This window comes from Myotis yumanensis, unplaced genomic scaffold (assembly GCF_028538775.1).
Source record: "Myotis yumanensis isolate MYYU_CA2020_CCGP unplaced genomic scaffold, mMyoYum1.0.hap1 SCAF_12, whole genome shotgun sequence".
Taxonomy (NCBI): domain Eukaryota; kingdom Metazoa; phylum Chordata; class Mammalia; order Chiroptera; family Vespertilionidae; genus Myotis; species Myotis yumanensis.
The window spans coordinates 26,510,201-26,526,526 of record NW_027223763.1 but is presented as its reverse complement, the minus strand read 5'-3'; positions in this window follow the sequence as shown (position 1 = coordinate 26,526,526).

Genomic DNA, 16,326 nt, shown 5'->3' with positions numbered 1-16,326 from the left:
GAGTTGTCACGTGGGTTACAAAGAAAATCCAGGACCAACTTACACATTACCTGCTCCATCCCTTTTTTTTACAGGTGAGAAAACTGGGATCCAAAAAAGGCAAGTTACCTGCCCAAGATTACCCAACAAGTCAGTAGCTGAGCTGGGGCTGGAACTCAGCCTTCTCTTAAGCAGACAGATGAGATGTATGTGATAAGAACCATAATATACTATGTAAATGTCATTTGAGGTCGCTCGTCTTAATGATGGCTAGACCTTGGTCTACCTGTTTGTTTTTCTCAAGTTTTGTCCAAAATGGATGCAAGCCTTGGTCCTCTGCCTTTTGGTCTCTGAAGGAAGGGTGTGGGGTATTTGAATTACCCCTGCAACTGTGGGCGTCTTGTCCCAATCCCCTTCTGCCCACCGCTGCTCCTGACAACACCCACCCCTCTGTGCCCCTTGACCAGGAATGCAGGGAATGAGTCTTGTGCATAAGACCACTTGACCTTCTGCAGGGTGACATGTTGATGGGGGCAGGTTGCAGGGAACCTTTTAGTGGCAAATGATTCTTACCTGGATTGGGTAAACATTCTTTAAACCCACACATAATTCTCAAATATTTGTCTCCCTGACTTGGACTTTATTCTTCCACGTTATATGAAACTGGAAAACAACTTGGGAGGTTTCTAATAAATGTTTACCACAACCCAAAATGCAATGTCTTCTTTCTTTTTACCTGTCATTAAAAACAAAACAACAGCTCTAGCCGATTTGGCTCAGTGGTTAGAATGTTTGCCCTTGCACCAAAGGCTCATGGTTTCAATTCCCAGTCAAGGGCACATACCTCAGTTGCAGGTTTGATCCGGACCCCAGGTCGGGGGTGGGGGTGGGGTAGTGGTGTGCATGGGGGAGGTAACCAATCGATGAGTCTCTCTCTCTTCTTCCCCTTCTATCCCTCCCTCCTACCCCCCCCCCCCCCAAGAAAAAGCAATGGAAAAATATCCTTGGTAAGGATTTAAAAAATTAAAATAAAATAACAAAAACAAATAATACTATTGGAGAAACAAGGCTGTTTACATTGTGTTGGGGGGAAGTGGTATTTGAATTAGCAGAAACAGGCAAAAAGGAAAAGGAAATTTGGCCACATTACTCTACAAGAACAAAAAGGCCCAACACTCTATTTCCTTCCCTCATATCTAGAGACACCAAGAACAAATAAATAGCAGGATTTAAAGGAATCAATCAGTTTTCACTTACAACACCTTAGATAGTCTAGAATGAAATAACTACAGAGAGGTCTCCTGGGAATGATATACTTCCTTTTACTAGTGTATTTTAAACCTTCATATGTTTTCATGTGACTAATTAGCATCCTTTCATTTCAGCTTGAAGAACTCCTTTCAGCATGCTAATTCTTTTTTTAAAATATGTTTTTATTGACTTGAGAGAGGAAAGGAGATGGGGAGAGAAACATCAATCCGCTGCCTCCCACATGCACCCTGAACCCAAAACCTGGGTATGTGTCCTGACCGGGAATCAAACCAGCAAATTTTTGGTGCACTGGACAAAGCTCAACCAACTGAGCCACAACCACCAGGGCTCAGCATGCTGACTCTTATTCAAACCAAGCTCTACCACGGTAATTGCAAAATGATAATCTTCCAACCCTCGCACTTCCTTCCTATTAGTTGGTATTTTACTATAAGCAAGAGCCCTTTCCACTTCCCTATGTATTCCCCCACTTATTATTGATCTATTAATTATCAGTTCAGATTTATAGATTCCGATTTTGGGGTTTATTATTCCTTATTTTCTTAATTATTTTGATGTTCAAATTATTCCAGATTTGGCTGGTGGGAGCCCCCCAAGCGGATTCTCATGTCTTTTTGACACGTCCCCATCATTTTTTGAGCACTGCCTTACTTCCCAGCTCAAGATGTACCAAGCGCCCCCTGTGAAAGAAAAACATGGGGATTCAAAAAAAAAAAAAGTGGTGCTTAAAGTTCAATAAAGATGATTGTACACAGGCAATTAAAGGTAGCAATTTAAAATAATTATTCTAAGTATTTAACACACACAGGAATAACTATGCATAGAGAGAAAGGACAAGAAGAAAATGCTAGAAAAGAAGAAGAAACTCCTTTGGGGTTGTGAGAATATTTTTCATATTGCTTTCTTCCCCCTGTATATTCCAGATTTTATGTAGTGAGCATGTTGGGAAAATTATGTAAAATATTTTTTCTTTCTAAGAATAATGGAGTAGGCCAGCTCTGAGAACATTACAAAAGGATTAATAAATATGTTAACAAGCACTAATAAAAATGTACTGAAAACATGCCTTCACCATCACCCATTACACTATAAAACAAAGTTCTCTGCCACAGCCTGGTACAGAATCAGGCCTAGAAAATTGTGGTTCCTCGACCTGGTTCTGCCATGTACACCTGGGTAACTTTGGGCAAATCGCTTTGTCAATTTGGGCCTCGGCTTTCTCATCAGAAAAAGGAGGTAATGTCTTCCTATATCTGCTATGCAATGAGGCTCAAATGAGACTGTATATATGAAAACTCCTTTAAAACACTACAAAGGTAAATAAGGTTTTAAAAAATGTTTGCTTACAGCTTTATTGAAAGGTTAAATTCTTAGCAATCTCCTTTTAAATGAGTGGCGGGGAGCCCTCTGGGAGTCTTGGGGGCCTGTGGGTTCTACCTATAGCCAACACCTTCAGTCAGGGTCCCAGACGCAACCTTGGGAGGAGGGTTTGTGTAACAGTGAACTCTCAGGAAGTGATCCCAGGCACACTGGTAAGGAAGTGGGGGAATGGGATCCGAAAGGACAGGAGGCCCAGCAAGGGCACCTATCGAACCAGCCATTGCGAGGGAACTCCTGCAAGTCACAGTCCAGCATCATCCTGGTCAGGAGCAGGGAGCTGGAGTGAGTATTAATACCCCTGCGTCCATCTGTTCATGGAAAAGTGGGCGGGGTGGGCCTCCTCCCAGCACCTGGAGCTCTGCTGTGTGCAGGCAGAGCAGATCCCAGCACCCGAGGACAGTCTTCTGACAAAGATGCAGACACTGGCCACAGGTAGGCTCCAGCTTGGGAAAGGGGTCCGAGTGGATATGGGTAGAGCACTGACATATGGATAGGCTGGACATTCACAACGAAAGGAATAGAGTGAGAACCAGTGTCACACATAGGACAGGCCTTTGGGAGGCACTGCCGTTAGGTACACGGAGACTGGGCCCAGAGAAGTGAAGTGACTTGCCGAGGGTCACACAGGTGGCAGTCAAGATTCCAGATGTGGTGTCTGGGTTAGGTCCATCTGGTCTGTCCAAGGCCTGTGTGCCCTCTTCTATACCATGTTGCTTCCCACTGAGACCAATGCCTTTTCTATGAAGGGCCACCCATAGAGAATCCGTCATGTGCCACCGAATCTTGCAGACCTCCTACCTTCAGCAATCCCAGAGTCCCCGTGGTGTCCTCAGGGGGGCATCCGTGGCCCCTTCCCCACAGTCACCTTTTTCTCTTGAATTTGTCCAACACAAGGCACCAGGATGGACTGAATCACAACTTTCTGAACTCCCAAGAGAGGTGCCTATGTCTCTGAGACAGGGTGGCCCATCTCCTGGCTGCAAAGACGCTATTAGTGATTTGGGGAGAGTCGGTTAGATAAACAGGTACCATCCCAAACAAAAGACCTTGTGAGCTCATCGCTTGTTTCTCCTTTATTGTACTTAAAGGCAATTTCCCCACATCCTGCTTTCTGAACATGAGCGAACATGTGGAGGAGCCAGACACACAGAAGCCCAAGTCACGCAGACCTCACATCTGGCTGTGGAGCAATGGTCCAGAGCCCAGTTCCAGGGCCAGCCCTGCAGCACACCAGCCGAGGGACCATGGGAAGGACGTCATCTTGTCAGGTCTGAGCATCCTCATTCATGAAGTGGTATGGCCATACCCATCAAGAACTGTGAGGATCTATGACACATCTAGAGGGCTCCATAAAGCCTCGAGCTCAATGCACACGTGAAGGTACCGTAATCCACATTTGTTCTACCAGCATGATTTTTATAAAACATGCAGTCATTCCACTTTCTGGGGATCATTGATCCAAGTTCCGCAGACACCCAGACACCAGCCAAGAGTTAGGATATAAATTTGCAGGGTCCCCGGGCGGCTGTACCAGGTGACGTGAACCCAGGCACCCTCCTCCCAATGAAGCAACCGGCCCCAGTGCCCAGTGTTTTCTCTTCTAGGCAAGCCTGACAAGCTTCGCTATTGTGTCTGCTTTCTCAGAGGAGAAGCAAACAAAGACTCAAGCAGTTGGCCCACTGACCCTAGCCAAAGGCAATATTTAACAGCCTGACAGGAGAAATGTCCCCAAGAGTTTAAATGACAGCTGTATTCACTCAAAATCATAGTCTGGGGTCGAAAGCCTCCACATTCCAGGAGCCGCTGTGTCAGTAACGACTCAAGACATGAAGAATAAGTTGCTTTGTGATCTGTGCTCTCCATTTCAGAGTGCAGGGGCAAGGAGTAGAAAAGATGGCAGGAAAAAAAAGTCCACTAGCGCTAGGAATTAAAATAAAAGCACGCTGAACAATAACAAGCCTGTGATGCTTAAGTTAGCATGTATTTTCTGAAGTAAAAACACCTGATGCTGGTGATGATGATGAAAAACGGGTTCCGGTAAAACAAAAACTATACAAATGTCTCAAAAATAAAGAAAAGGTGAAGTGAATTTTAATTAAATAAAATATGACATTCTACATGCACTAATAGTGGACAATTTGAAAACTATACAAAAATGTGGAAAATTGCTTATGTTACACGAGAAACTACAAGACACTAAATTGCATGTAGAGACCAACTACAACTGCCCACAACTATATGCCTAAGAAAGAGCAGAAGGAATATCGCTATGTGTTCCTTCCTTCCATCCCTCCTTTCTTAGCACGTCACAGATAGGGGAATTGAGGCCAAGGGGCTGTCCCTGCTGCTGGGAGCCTGTCACTATAGTTTCCTTGTGGCCTGCAGGGGTGCCTGAGGGGCAGGGTAGAGAAGCCGGTGACCATGCACCAGGAGGGGCAGGGCATAGAAGACATCTGGGGGTGGGTGAAGAGGGCTAGTTCAACATATACCTGTGGCACAGGTTTGCTGAGCAATGGCGCCTGCTCAGTGATAGGCCCTGAGGGACAGAGGGAGTGAGACCTGGTGCCCACCCTCACAGGGCACACGGGAGGGAGCAACGGCCTCTGCCTGAAGTGGTCAGGGAAGGCATCAAGGAGGAAGTGTCATTTGGAGCTTGAAGCAGGGTGAGGACATGTGGCATGCTGGGGCCAGTTTGTGCTAGTTCATGAGACCTGACTGCTAAATTTTCAGGAATCTTGCACACCGGTGCTTAGAGATAGCCATTATTAAAAATAAATTATATAAGCTTACAATTTTATAAAATAACATTTGAGACAAAGGTAGCACCTCAAACTCATCACATCCTCATTATTTTACTAGTATCTCCACCCTTGGGCTTGTTTGTACTGTATCAGCGGTGGGGGTACTATAGAATGGTGTACCATCATGCATCTCTCCCCAACTCCACGTTCAGTGGCATGTCTGGAGCTTGAAACTGGCAATGGTGGGAGTACTTACACCTTGGAAATGGGCAAATGCTACAAACCAGGACTTATTTTAAAGTTTTGTTGATTGTAGAGCTTAGACTCTGGACTAAAAAGTGATGGAGAAAATGTTAATAATGCAGATTAAATTTAAAAGTCTGTCATGTCTACAGTGTTTTATATTATCAATAACATCAACATATGAGGAAATTTTTCCGGTATTTGAAAACTAATCTGATTCGGGGAAAAAAAAATTATCTTTGCCGTTGATGAATGAGTGAAGTTCCATTGTATGTCTTCATTATGTCATTTTTGTCTAACTCTAACTCTAACCTTGTATAAATGAAAATATCAGTGGACATTCATACAAGACCTTCACTCCATGACGTGAGTAACTTCTTTGCGGAATCCTATCAGTAACCAAGCATTTGTTCATAGTTTGATTTTGTGACACTGTTGTTGGTGATAGAATTATAAAAACTGATAGTGGCTATTATAAGGAATTGCAGCACTGAAGTTAAAGGTGTATGGAATTTACAATAAAGAGTATTGCATATTATTATTATTTGTAAATTTTATGCTATACATTCTTTATATCAGGAAAATGTGTATTAAACTTACATATATATATGCACCCTTTTTTAGGAGCATATATAAACATTCCTACACACCACTGGTAAGGACTCAGGCAAAAGAGACAGGGCAGGAGCGGGTAGAGCAGGTTACAGCAGGGGATGTAAAATGGAGTCTACATCAGAGCAACCCTGTAGGAGGTGAGGTAACTGCTGTTTCCGGAGGACCAGCATCCTCACTGCCCTAGATTCCTCCAGCCCCAGTCCTTGGCCCAAGCGGCATTCAGGAGGAAGGAGGAGGCTGTGGGTGGGGCAGCTCCGACCTCCCAGTGAGTGAGCCTGGCTGGAGCGTGTACTGAGCCCGGACCACCCCAGGAGGAAATGCCTTGGGGCCACTGGAGAGAGGAGACCCTGCACTTTCAAAGCACCCCAGCAGTGAGACAGCCGGAACTGGGAGGGCCCAGAGATCTCACGGAGTGCCAGCTCTCTCGAGGTCACAGAGGAGATAAGGCCGAGGCAGGGACTGGAGGCCTGGGCAGGCGGAGCTGTCTCCAGGGGGCCCTGCACATCCAACCTGACACCTGTGGCTTCTGCCCTTCAAAGACACACACTGCAGGCCCTGGCTGCTCTGTTTTCCTGCCTGATGCTGCCATTGTTTCGAGTCCTACTGAGGCAGGAAACTGCAAGAAGGTCTTTCTCTGGCTCTGTGAGGCATGCCTGGACTCCATGCTTCCAGCAATTACGGACCAGGGAGGTGAATTATCACCATCCCAGGCAGCCCAAGTCCTTCTCTGACCCCTTCTGAGGACAGCGGTTACAATCGGGTTCTCCCCCCGCCCTGTTTCCTCCTTGTCTTTGCTCCTAAAAGCCCAAGTAAAGAATGCGATGGTTTCAGAACTACCAATAAGTCTGGGTGGATCTGGTCCCTTTCCTCGTCACGCCTATGAGAAAACTGAGGTTGGGGGATGACCTCACAAGGAAGCAGGGTCAGGGAAGAGCCCCCATCCTCCCTGGCTCCACAATAAGAAAACAGCCCTACAGTACGGCCATACCACCCTGAACTCGCCCGATCTCATCTGATCAGGGAAGCTAAGCAGGGTCAGGCCTGGTTAGTACTTGGATGGGAGAAAACAGCCCTGCAGAGGGAAAGCTGTTCCTCCCATGGCCTTTGGAATCAGACAGACCTGAGGCCAAATCCTCGCTCCTCTGCTTGAAGCAAATAAATGGAGGTTCCCGAACCTCGGGTCCCAAGCTTGAAAGTAGGATTACAGCGACGTTAGGATTAAAGCTAACATATGAGACGTACCTGGCACATGGTACACGCTGAATCAATGGATATGATTGCTATTAGGGGACCCTAGGTCACCAAGGAAGTCCTGGCACACAGTCTGGAACATGACACAGGCTGGTGGCAGAGGTGGACGGAGAAGCGGCGTTGGCTTCCCCAGTGCGTTACCTACTGCCTTTAGGTTCTTCCTCCTGTGACTTGCATGCCTGAACTCCAGGTTCACCTGGGAGCTGTTCCATTAGACACACATTTCCTGAGCGGCAACTGTGGGCTGGGTCCTGTAGGGTTCCTGCCCTTGAGGAGCACCCAACCTGATTGATAGGCGACGGGCGTGTATATGCAGAGCTGCAGTACAGGGCAAAGTGAGAGTCTGGGTGAGGAAGTGGAGTGCGAGGTGGGTCCGAGGGGCCGAGGCAGCACGGGCAGGGAAACACACAGGATGAGTGCCCGCCTGGCAGTTTACAGATGGGCAGAGGGGCCAGGGCTTGGGCACACACTCCCAGGAGCCCTAAAACCTGGCTCCCCTGCCTCTCCGTCTATTTTAGAATTTATCTTTTAAGGAAAGCTGGACTGATACAGTGTCAATAAAGAACCCAGCAGATATGCAAGAGCTTAGTATGAACTTGTAGGCATAAAGCAAACCAAATATGTTAAGCAAACTGAGAGTCATAAAGTCTTTTGTATGCCTTTCTAAGCTAATAGTTCACAAAGAAGGTCACCTCCCACCCCTGGTGAAGTACATGTGAGTTTGTGTTATTAAGTGGTGTTTACAAAGTATTTTGGTCTCCAAATCACATCCACATCCACGTGGACGTCAGATGCAAGAACAGGAACTCATGTGGGACAGCACTTGCTCTTTCAAAGCCAAGGTTTGAGCTTGGCGTGTGGGACGGGGAATCAGGAGGCCTGTGTTCCAGTGGTCGGCAAACTCATTAGTCAACAGAGCCAAATATCAACAGTACAACAATTGAAGTTTCTTTTGAGAGCCAAATTTTTTAAACTTAAACTATATAGGTAGGTACATTGTTATTAACTTAATTAGGGTACTCCTAAGGCTTAGGAAGAGCCACACTCAAGGGGCCAAAGAGCCGCATGTGGCTCATGAGCCGCAGTTTGCCAACCACGGTCCTAGCCAATCTGTGCCTGACTTCCCTGTGATCTGGGCAATTTCTGTCCCTCTCAGGACCTCAGCATCCCTGTCTGTGAAATGCAAACATTAGGCTAATGGTCTCCCGGGGCTCCTTCCATCCAGAGTTCTTAAATCCGGCCATCGTTTTTTGGAGACTTGTAGCAGCCCTGGGAAGTAGACAACATCGTGCCCATTTTGCAGATTGAGTGCCGAGGCTCAAAAGAGGGAAGAGTCAGAAGTCACTAAAGAGTCAGGGGCTGAGCCAGACAGAATGCAGAGCCCCACACTTTTCCTGAGTATAGCTCCTAGAAAACTCTGCATGTACACATGTGCATGTACATACATGTGTGTGTGTCAGGGTTCATGTTTCCACATGTGCCCCAGAGCTGCCCTGCAGCTGTTCCTGGATGCTGCATGTACAGGCTTGTTGGCGGGGCCTGCCTGTTCCAGGCAGTTCCACCCTGTGAGATGGGGGGAGAAGAGGGAAGGGGGGGGAGGGATGGAGCTACACCTACATTTTTGTGCTGCCCACTGATTTCAGCTGCTGTGTACTTAGCTCAGTCAGAGTGACTCCATACACGGGCAGTGGACCAGAACACTCCCCTCCAAGCATCACAATTGACAAGCTCATCTCACAGCTGGGATCCGGGCCCATGGGAGCATTCATGGCCCTTCTTGCACATGCACACAGAAACAAACACACACACATCTACACGCACCCAGAAATGCACGCTCATGCACGCACTTAGCATATGCTTCCCCCTCTCTGGCCCCAGTCTCCTCGTCATGGAGCTGTCTCCCAACATGGGAGACAGATCTCTTTGCCTTGCCAGATGATCCTGAGTTCAGAGACACCAAAGGTGGCTTTGCAAACTGTAAAGTACTGGGAAGATCCTGCTGAGATCCTACTCCTCCAGTCTGCCCACACGAATGTCAGAGAACAGGCCTTTTCCCTTTTCTTTAAGTAATAAAATAAGCCATAGGAACTGCCTTTAAATGAGATTAACTCACTCTAGTTTTATCCTACGACCACACTGGTGGTTTCAACCTCGGAATCTCACTGTTTGGTGCACCCGCCCTCCACTAAATCTGGACTGGTTTGACTGCAGAGGATACCAACTCACAACGCAGGAGATGATGATATAGTGAGGTGATTAACAGACTGGACTCTGGAACCAAGCTACCTTGGTTCAGATCCCAGTTCTGCCACTTGCTGGTTGTGTCCTGTTGCCTCAGATGTGCTGTTTGTTCTGTGCTCAGGTTCCCCATCTGTCAGGTGGAGTGACTATAGTACCTATTCCATTGGGTAGTTACGAGTGACTACACACACAAAACTCAGTAAGAGTGTTTCCCACCACCACCACCCGCCCTTGAAAGCAGGGTAGATGGTGATGGACATATTCAGGTCACTCAGAGACTCATTGCCAGTGCCAAGGCTAGCCTGAGGCCTCCCATGCCCCCTTCTAACCTACACTGGCTTTGGGGGAACGCTCTGTTGGTAGAGGAAAGGGCAACTACTCTACCCCAACTCCCTGCCCACAGCCTGTGGGGAGGTTTTCATGAAGGAGGCGCAGGCCCTCGCTGGTTGAAAGGAAAAGGTGGGGCTCTCTACAGCACTGGCATCAGCTTCCCCTGTCATCTGTGCCAGGACTTGTGGCAGAGGGTGAGAACCCAGAAATGTATCAGAAAAGGAAGAAACTAAATGAAGACTTGGGCTCCCGTTTCTGCTCTGCCCTGATAATGGGTGACCCAGGCAAGTCACGTTTCCTCTCTGAGCCTTTGGAGACAACGCTGGTTGCAGTTTTTAAGGCGAGGGCTTGATGTGCTCAGAAATGTCACATTCCAAAGGATGTCAACAAAAGGCACCGGTCAGCCTGGGGAAGGTATAAGGAGAGATCAGACGTGGAGGCTTTGACTCTAACCTACTGAGCTGCTGAGAGCCATCATAGGAGCTTATTGTTAAAATATTACTTATAGGAGCAATTGTATTTGCAACTCAAATGCAGCACAAGAAGCCAAGACGCAAAAGGTCAAGTCATGGGAGCTGAGTCTGTTCTGAAGGCACCGCCCAGAGGGGGAGATCTGGAGGGCCCCACTGTGTAGAAGAGTTGAGCACAGGGGTTCTGGTGTTAGCAGACCTGGGTTTGAATCCCTGCTTAGCCACTTATTACAAGCAGAACGGCCTTAGGAAAGTCCCTCCACTCTCTCAGCTCTCTCGGCAGGATTATGTAACGTGGTGGAGTGAAAAGCTCTTGCCACGTAGCTCAATAAATGGAAGACATTGGTCTTACTTAGGGTCCTCTTGGTTTCGGGTGATAGAAATAAAACTCACACTACCTTAAGAAAGCATTTTATTGTTTTAAGTAACCAAGAAGAGCAGGGGTAAAGCTGGCCTCAGGGAAGTCTGGGACCAAGGCCTCAGACACCAAGACACTCTCTCATCTCTAACTGTGGGCTTCACTCCATCCTGACACAGATAGGCTTCTCCATGGGCAAGGGCATGGCTCCTGACAGCTCTACCCTTCACATCTCCATCACCCATCAGGAGAGGAGTCTTTTCCACCAGCTAAAAATCTCCTAAGAAAGGACACTAATTTGTCTGGCTTGGGTCATGTGATCATGACTGGACCAATCACCACTGGAGTCCTCTGATTGGCTCAGCCTGGGTCATGTGCCTAGGGCATCAAGGAACATCTTCCTAGAAGTAACAGAGGAAGGGGACGCAGTTCAGTTTCCTTCTCAGAGCCCAGCACATGGGTGAGGCAGGGGAACCGTTCTCTCCCCTAGGTGCTGGTGATGGCATGAAGCCACTTCTTACAAGCGCTACATCTTCTTAGTGTGCTTTTGCTGCCATGTTTATCCTACAACCTACTCTTTGTAGAAACAGCTCCACTTAATACAGCTTAATGCTGCCTAAATCCACCATCTTCAGCGGCTGTTTGCAGAGCTTACGCAGCGCTCGCAGACGAAGCCCAGGCACTGTGGCAGTCTCATTGGAGGCCCAGCGTAGCTCCTTCCCCACACCAGCCCATCGTCATCAGGCAGCAGGACCCTGGCTTCATTTCCTCTACTGACCCTCAGGGGCAGATCTCAAGGAGATTGGGGGTGTTGTACTTAAAGCAAAAAATGATAGTGCGGGAGGGACCTCAGGGACCACCTGGCCCACTTCACAGGTGGGGGTCTGAAGCCAAGGGAGGGCCAGGGGCCTGCTTACCCCAGGACACAGAGTTCCTTTGGGAACTGTATCTGCTTCATCACAACCCTCAGCCTATGGTTATCAATTAATATTAGGTGAATGAATGAATGAACTGAGATTTGAGTCCTGGCCTCTTGATTCACGGGTTATTATTATTGTTCTCAGATTCCCATATTATTTCAGCTGTATCATTCTGTTTTCCCTTGAACCTAAAAAAATCTTAATTTCTAGATCTAAAGTCCTTTCCCATTCTAGGGTGGTGGGTCCTTGGCCAAGATGGGTCAGAGGGATGTGTAGGCGCTGAGATGACCAACATGCTCACAATCAGAGCAGAGGTGAATGAGAACCGGTATGTGGTATTGGAACAGGCAACGAATATATACTAACTGACTTTTTACAAATTATGATTTGGTTCCTTGTGTGACATTTCCATCTGTTGGATGAGGAAACTGAAACTCCAAGAGGGAAAGGGACCCACTCAACCTTGCTCCCTCCCCACTCCACTCCCCTGCACACCGTGGAGGAGCCTGGACCCATTCTCAGGTGGAGCTGTTTTCGTCGGGCTCTCTGACCCTCCGTGGCACATACTTCGGTGTCCTGCCCACATGCCCTCAGCACCTGCCACTCTGCCTGGTCCCCCTGCCGGTCCGTCACTGCCAGCAGAGAAGACGTGTTAGGGAATTAACAGCCCCCTCCCTGGAAGCAGTCCTCCACCAGTGGCTGCCACATGCTGGGGGTACCTACTGCAGCTGCCTCGCCCCTCGGGTGGGTAACACGCAGGCTGAACACACAACCACACCGGCTCCCAGAGCCCTCCCAGGGGCCACTTGCCTGGTAACGTGCCTTTCATTCTTTCCCTTCCCTGCTTTACCGCCATGCTCCCTGGCAGCATTTCCTGGGTCCCCTCCCAAATAAATTACTTGCACTTGTATCTCTGTCTTAGAGTCTGCTTCTAGGGTAACCCAAACTAAGACAATGGCCCTCTTTAAAAAAAAAAAATCAATTGACTAACAAGTGACAAATACAGCTTATAAAAAGTAAATCCAAGTCAGGTCTAAAAGGCTACAATGCCTTCTTACTGCCTACCTGCCCCTTTTGGGCCCCACCCTCACCAGTCCTGCAAGTTTCTCCACCGCCCATTAAGGAGGTCATTACCTGTGAGGGTGTCACAGGTCATGCTGCTGAGAACCAGCACCATGCAGGGCTGGCTCCATCCTGAGCCCTGGGTGACAGTTCCCCTGGCTCTGACAAGGTGCCAGCGATGAGTTGGCACATGCCTGCCTGTCCCTGTGCCACACGAGTCCAGCCTCAGGTCACAGTTTCTGCACCGACATACCTCCACGATGACCTATGGCCTGGGCCTGAGGACCAGTGTCATGGAGAGCTGGAGAGACCCACTGGGGCTGGGCCCTTTGTCTAACCTTCCCATCGTAGGGGGAGGGGATGAGATTTGGGGGAACATCAGGTCTTGTCCAAGGTCATACAATGCATCGGGGGTGGAACAGGGCACGTCCCAGGCCTTTTTCTTGTATTTCCAGTTCTATGCCTTTGTTTCCTATTATCAGACAGTATGGGAAGAGGGGACGGGAGCTGGCAGATGAGCAGGAGCTCTGCACTAAGGCTGGGTAGACCTGGGCCTGAAGCCTGGTTTTGCTAACTGTTGGCTGTGTGACCGTCAGCAAGTTCATCAGTTCCATGTGCCTCCACGTGGGTTAAACTCCAGAGAGGTTAAGCAGAGATGTCCTCATCATCTTCGTAATCACTTCAAGAAAGTCTCCAGCATGGTCTAATCCAGGATATCCAGACTGTGTGCTTCGGAGTTCTAGTTCTATGTGAGAAAAGGTGAGTGAAGAACAGCACTGCCGAACACATTTGGAAAGGGTTGCTTTAACATCGACCAGGTTTACATGTTGCAGGACTTCTCGTGGCCTCTGCTTCTTTTCTTTGTTATTGATTTTAGAGAGAAAGAGGAAGAACGAAAGAGAAACATCAATTTGCTGTTCCACTTATTTATTCATTCATTGGTCGATTCTTGTATGTGCCCTGAACGGGGCTCAAACTGCGATCTTGGCGTATCAGGATGATGCTCTAACCGACCGAGCTACCCAGCCAGGGCCACGCCTCTGCTTCTTGATGTGCTTTGTGCGTGTGCAGCATTTCCCGACCTCTCTGACCACAGGACTCTTGGTCAGCAGCATTAAATGTTTCCCAATAGTTAGGGGTGCTCCAGGAAACAGTTTGGGAAGCAGTTGCTGTCCACTGGAAAGGCCACTTGACTGAAGTCAGGACCGTTAGCTGTTATTCGTATCTGTCACTTACTCTTTGTATGACCTCAGACATGTCCCTGACCCATATGGGCCTCAGTGTCCCCATCTGTAAAAGGAGAGGAGTAAATAGGATCCCTAAGGGTGCTTCCAGCTCCAATGTGCTGGGGTCTTGAAGCTCTTCTCCTCCATTAGCTCCCTGCTTGTAACACCCAACTTTGGCCAAGCACACTGCTGGGAGAAGGACAGAGGTCCAAGAGGGTGCCGGCAAGCAGTCCATTGCTGGTCTCACGTCTGGCCCTTGAAAGGTGTGGAGCTGTGCAGGACAGGGCCACACCAGCCTCCTGCCTGGAGAGGAGACATGGCTGCTCTCCCCTTCTCTCTCCTCCCCACCACCCTGCTCTACCGAGACAGGCAGTCACTGAACGGATTAAGAGTGGGCCCAGCACCCATTCAAGCCATTCAGCAAGACAGGAAGCCAAGTGCGCTCCTGCCCGCCCACCACTGTGGGGCAGATCTGCAGGATTACCAGCATTGTGCTGGGGACTCCCATAAAAGGAGGCCCAGCCCGACAAGAAGGCTGTGTCCGCATAGGAATCGCTCCTGTGTGGACAGTGGCTGGGGCAGGCTGCTGGGCTGCAGAGCTAATGCACCCATCTGCCTGCTCATAGGGGCTACCTCTGCGGTGCCCAGAGCTGCCCTTTACCTGCACAGTGGGTGACTTGGGGCTCCCAGGGGCACAACAGCTGCCATCCCTCACAGTGCCATCCTCACATGAAGTTTCAGCCTGCGTGCGTGAGTCTTTTCTCGGGACAATGCCGAGATCTGCACAAAAGGCAGGCAGGCGGGCAGGCGGCAGGCAGGTGAGGACAAGTTCATCTTCGTGAAGGCCTCTGGGGAATGGGCAGGTTCATTTTCTCTACCTTCTTACAGCCACCATCTAATCCTTCATCTGGACAAGCTGGCTCTGGCTCTGATGGCAATGCAAAGACCCAGATGCCCTAGTCAGTTCCCAAGGGCCGATGGGCCAACCCTGATCAGACAGCCAGGCTTGGCAGCAGGGTGGTCCCATTAAAGAGACGGGCATCACTGCGGGTCCTGTGGAGATGTGTGCCCCAGGTGGTCGGGCATCACTACGGATCCTGTGGAGATGTGTGCTCCAGGTGGTCGGGCATCACTACAGACCCTATGGAGATGTGTGCTCCAGGTGGTCAGGCATCACTACAGACCCTGTGGAGAAGACATGTGCTCCAGGCAGTGCAGAGTGCTCTGAACTTCACTCCTTCCTCATTTCAGCCCTATCTGTGTCCACCTGTGCTACTACCAACAATTTTTTTATTAACTTGCCATTTAAATGGAAATAATTGCTTTAGCTCTTTGCTAAGTAACCTGTGAAATCATGGATCATATGTGCTAGTAGTTCCTAATACAATAAAAGTAATTTCCCAACCACAAAAAGATGATTTGTCCCTAGACTACCTAAAATCAGCTTGGGAATCATCAGCAGTAAGTGAAGCAGAGATGGGATTAATCTAAGCCCCCTTCAACCCGTAGGAGCTGGGTTTATACGATACTGAGAATCTTCAATGCTACAGATTCCAAAATTCAACACAGTCACCTAAGCCAGACACTCAAGAGTCATCCCAGACTCCTCCTCCTTCCTCACTCCTCTGATGTAGTCACTAGGCGGTCCTGCCTCCAGAGCACTTCTCCCATCTGCTCCTCCTCTCCCACCCCAGGGGTTCAGGCTTTCATGCACTCTCACCCTAACCCCTGCACTAGCCTCCTTGCTGGTCTGCCTGTCGCCTCTTGACTGCCTCTGATACACTCTCCACCCTGCAACCAGGGCCTCTTCTTGCCATGCACACCTAAACCTCCTGGAACATGGTAAACACTCCCAGGTGTGCAGGATTTCCTTGCCTGTCCCTCGGCATTGTGGCATCGTTTAATAGAACGGATGTCTCTCCAGGCTGTATTTCTTACATACCCACACAGCAGAGTTCTTGTGTGTAATCCCATGTCGAGATGACCTCTTGCTACTGTGCTATTTCTCACTCACAATGAGTTACCCTCAACCTCATAATCCTTCCGGTTCAATCTTTCAACCGCATCTGGAATTACTGTGGCTGAAACTGAGTTTACACTTTGTGGCATTCTGGTGTACACTGTTAGGAATGGAATTGTGGCCTCGGCCACAGAGTAAGCCAACAAGACCCTCTAGCAAGGAACTGGATGTTTATGTCAGAGCCCACTGATTTGTAGTATGTTGTGTATATACTTAGG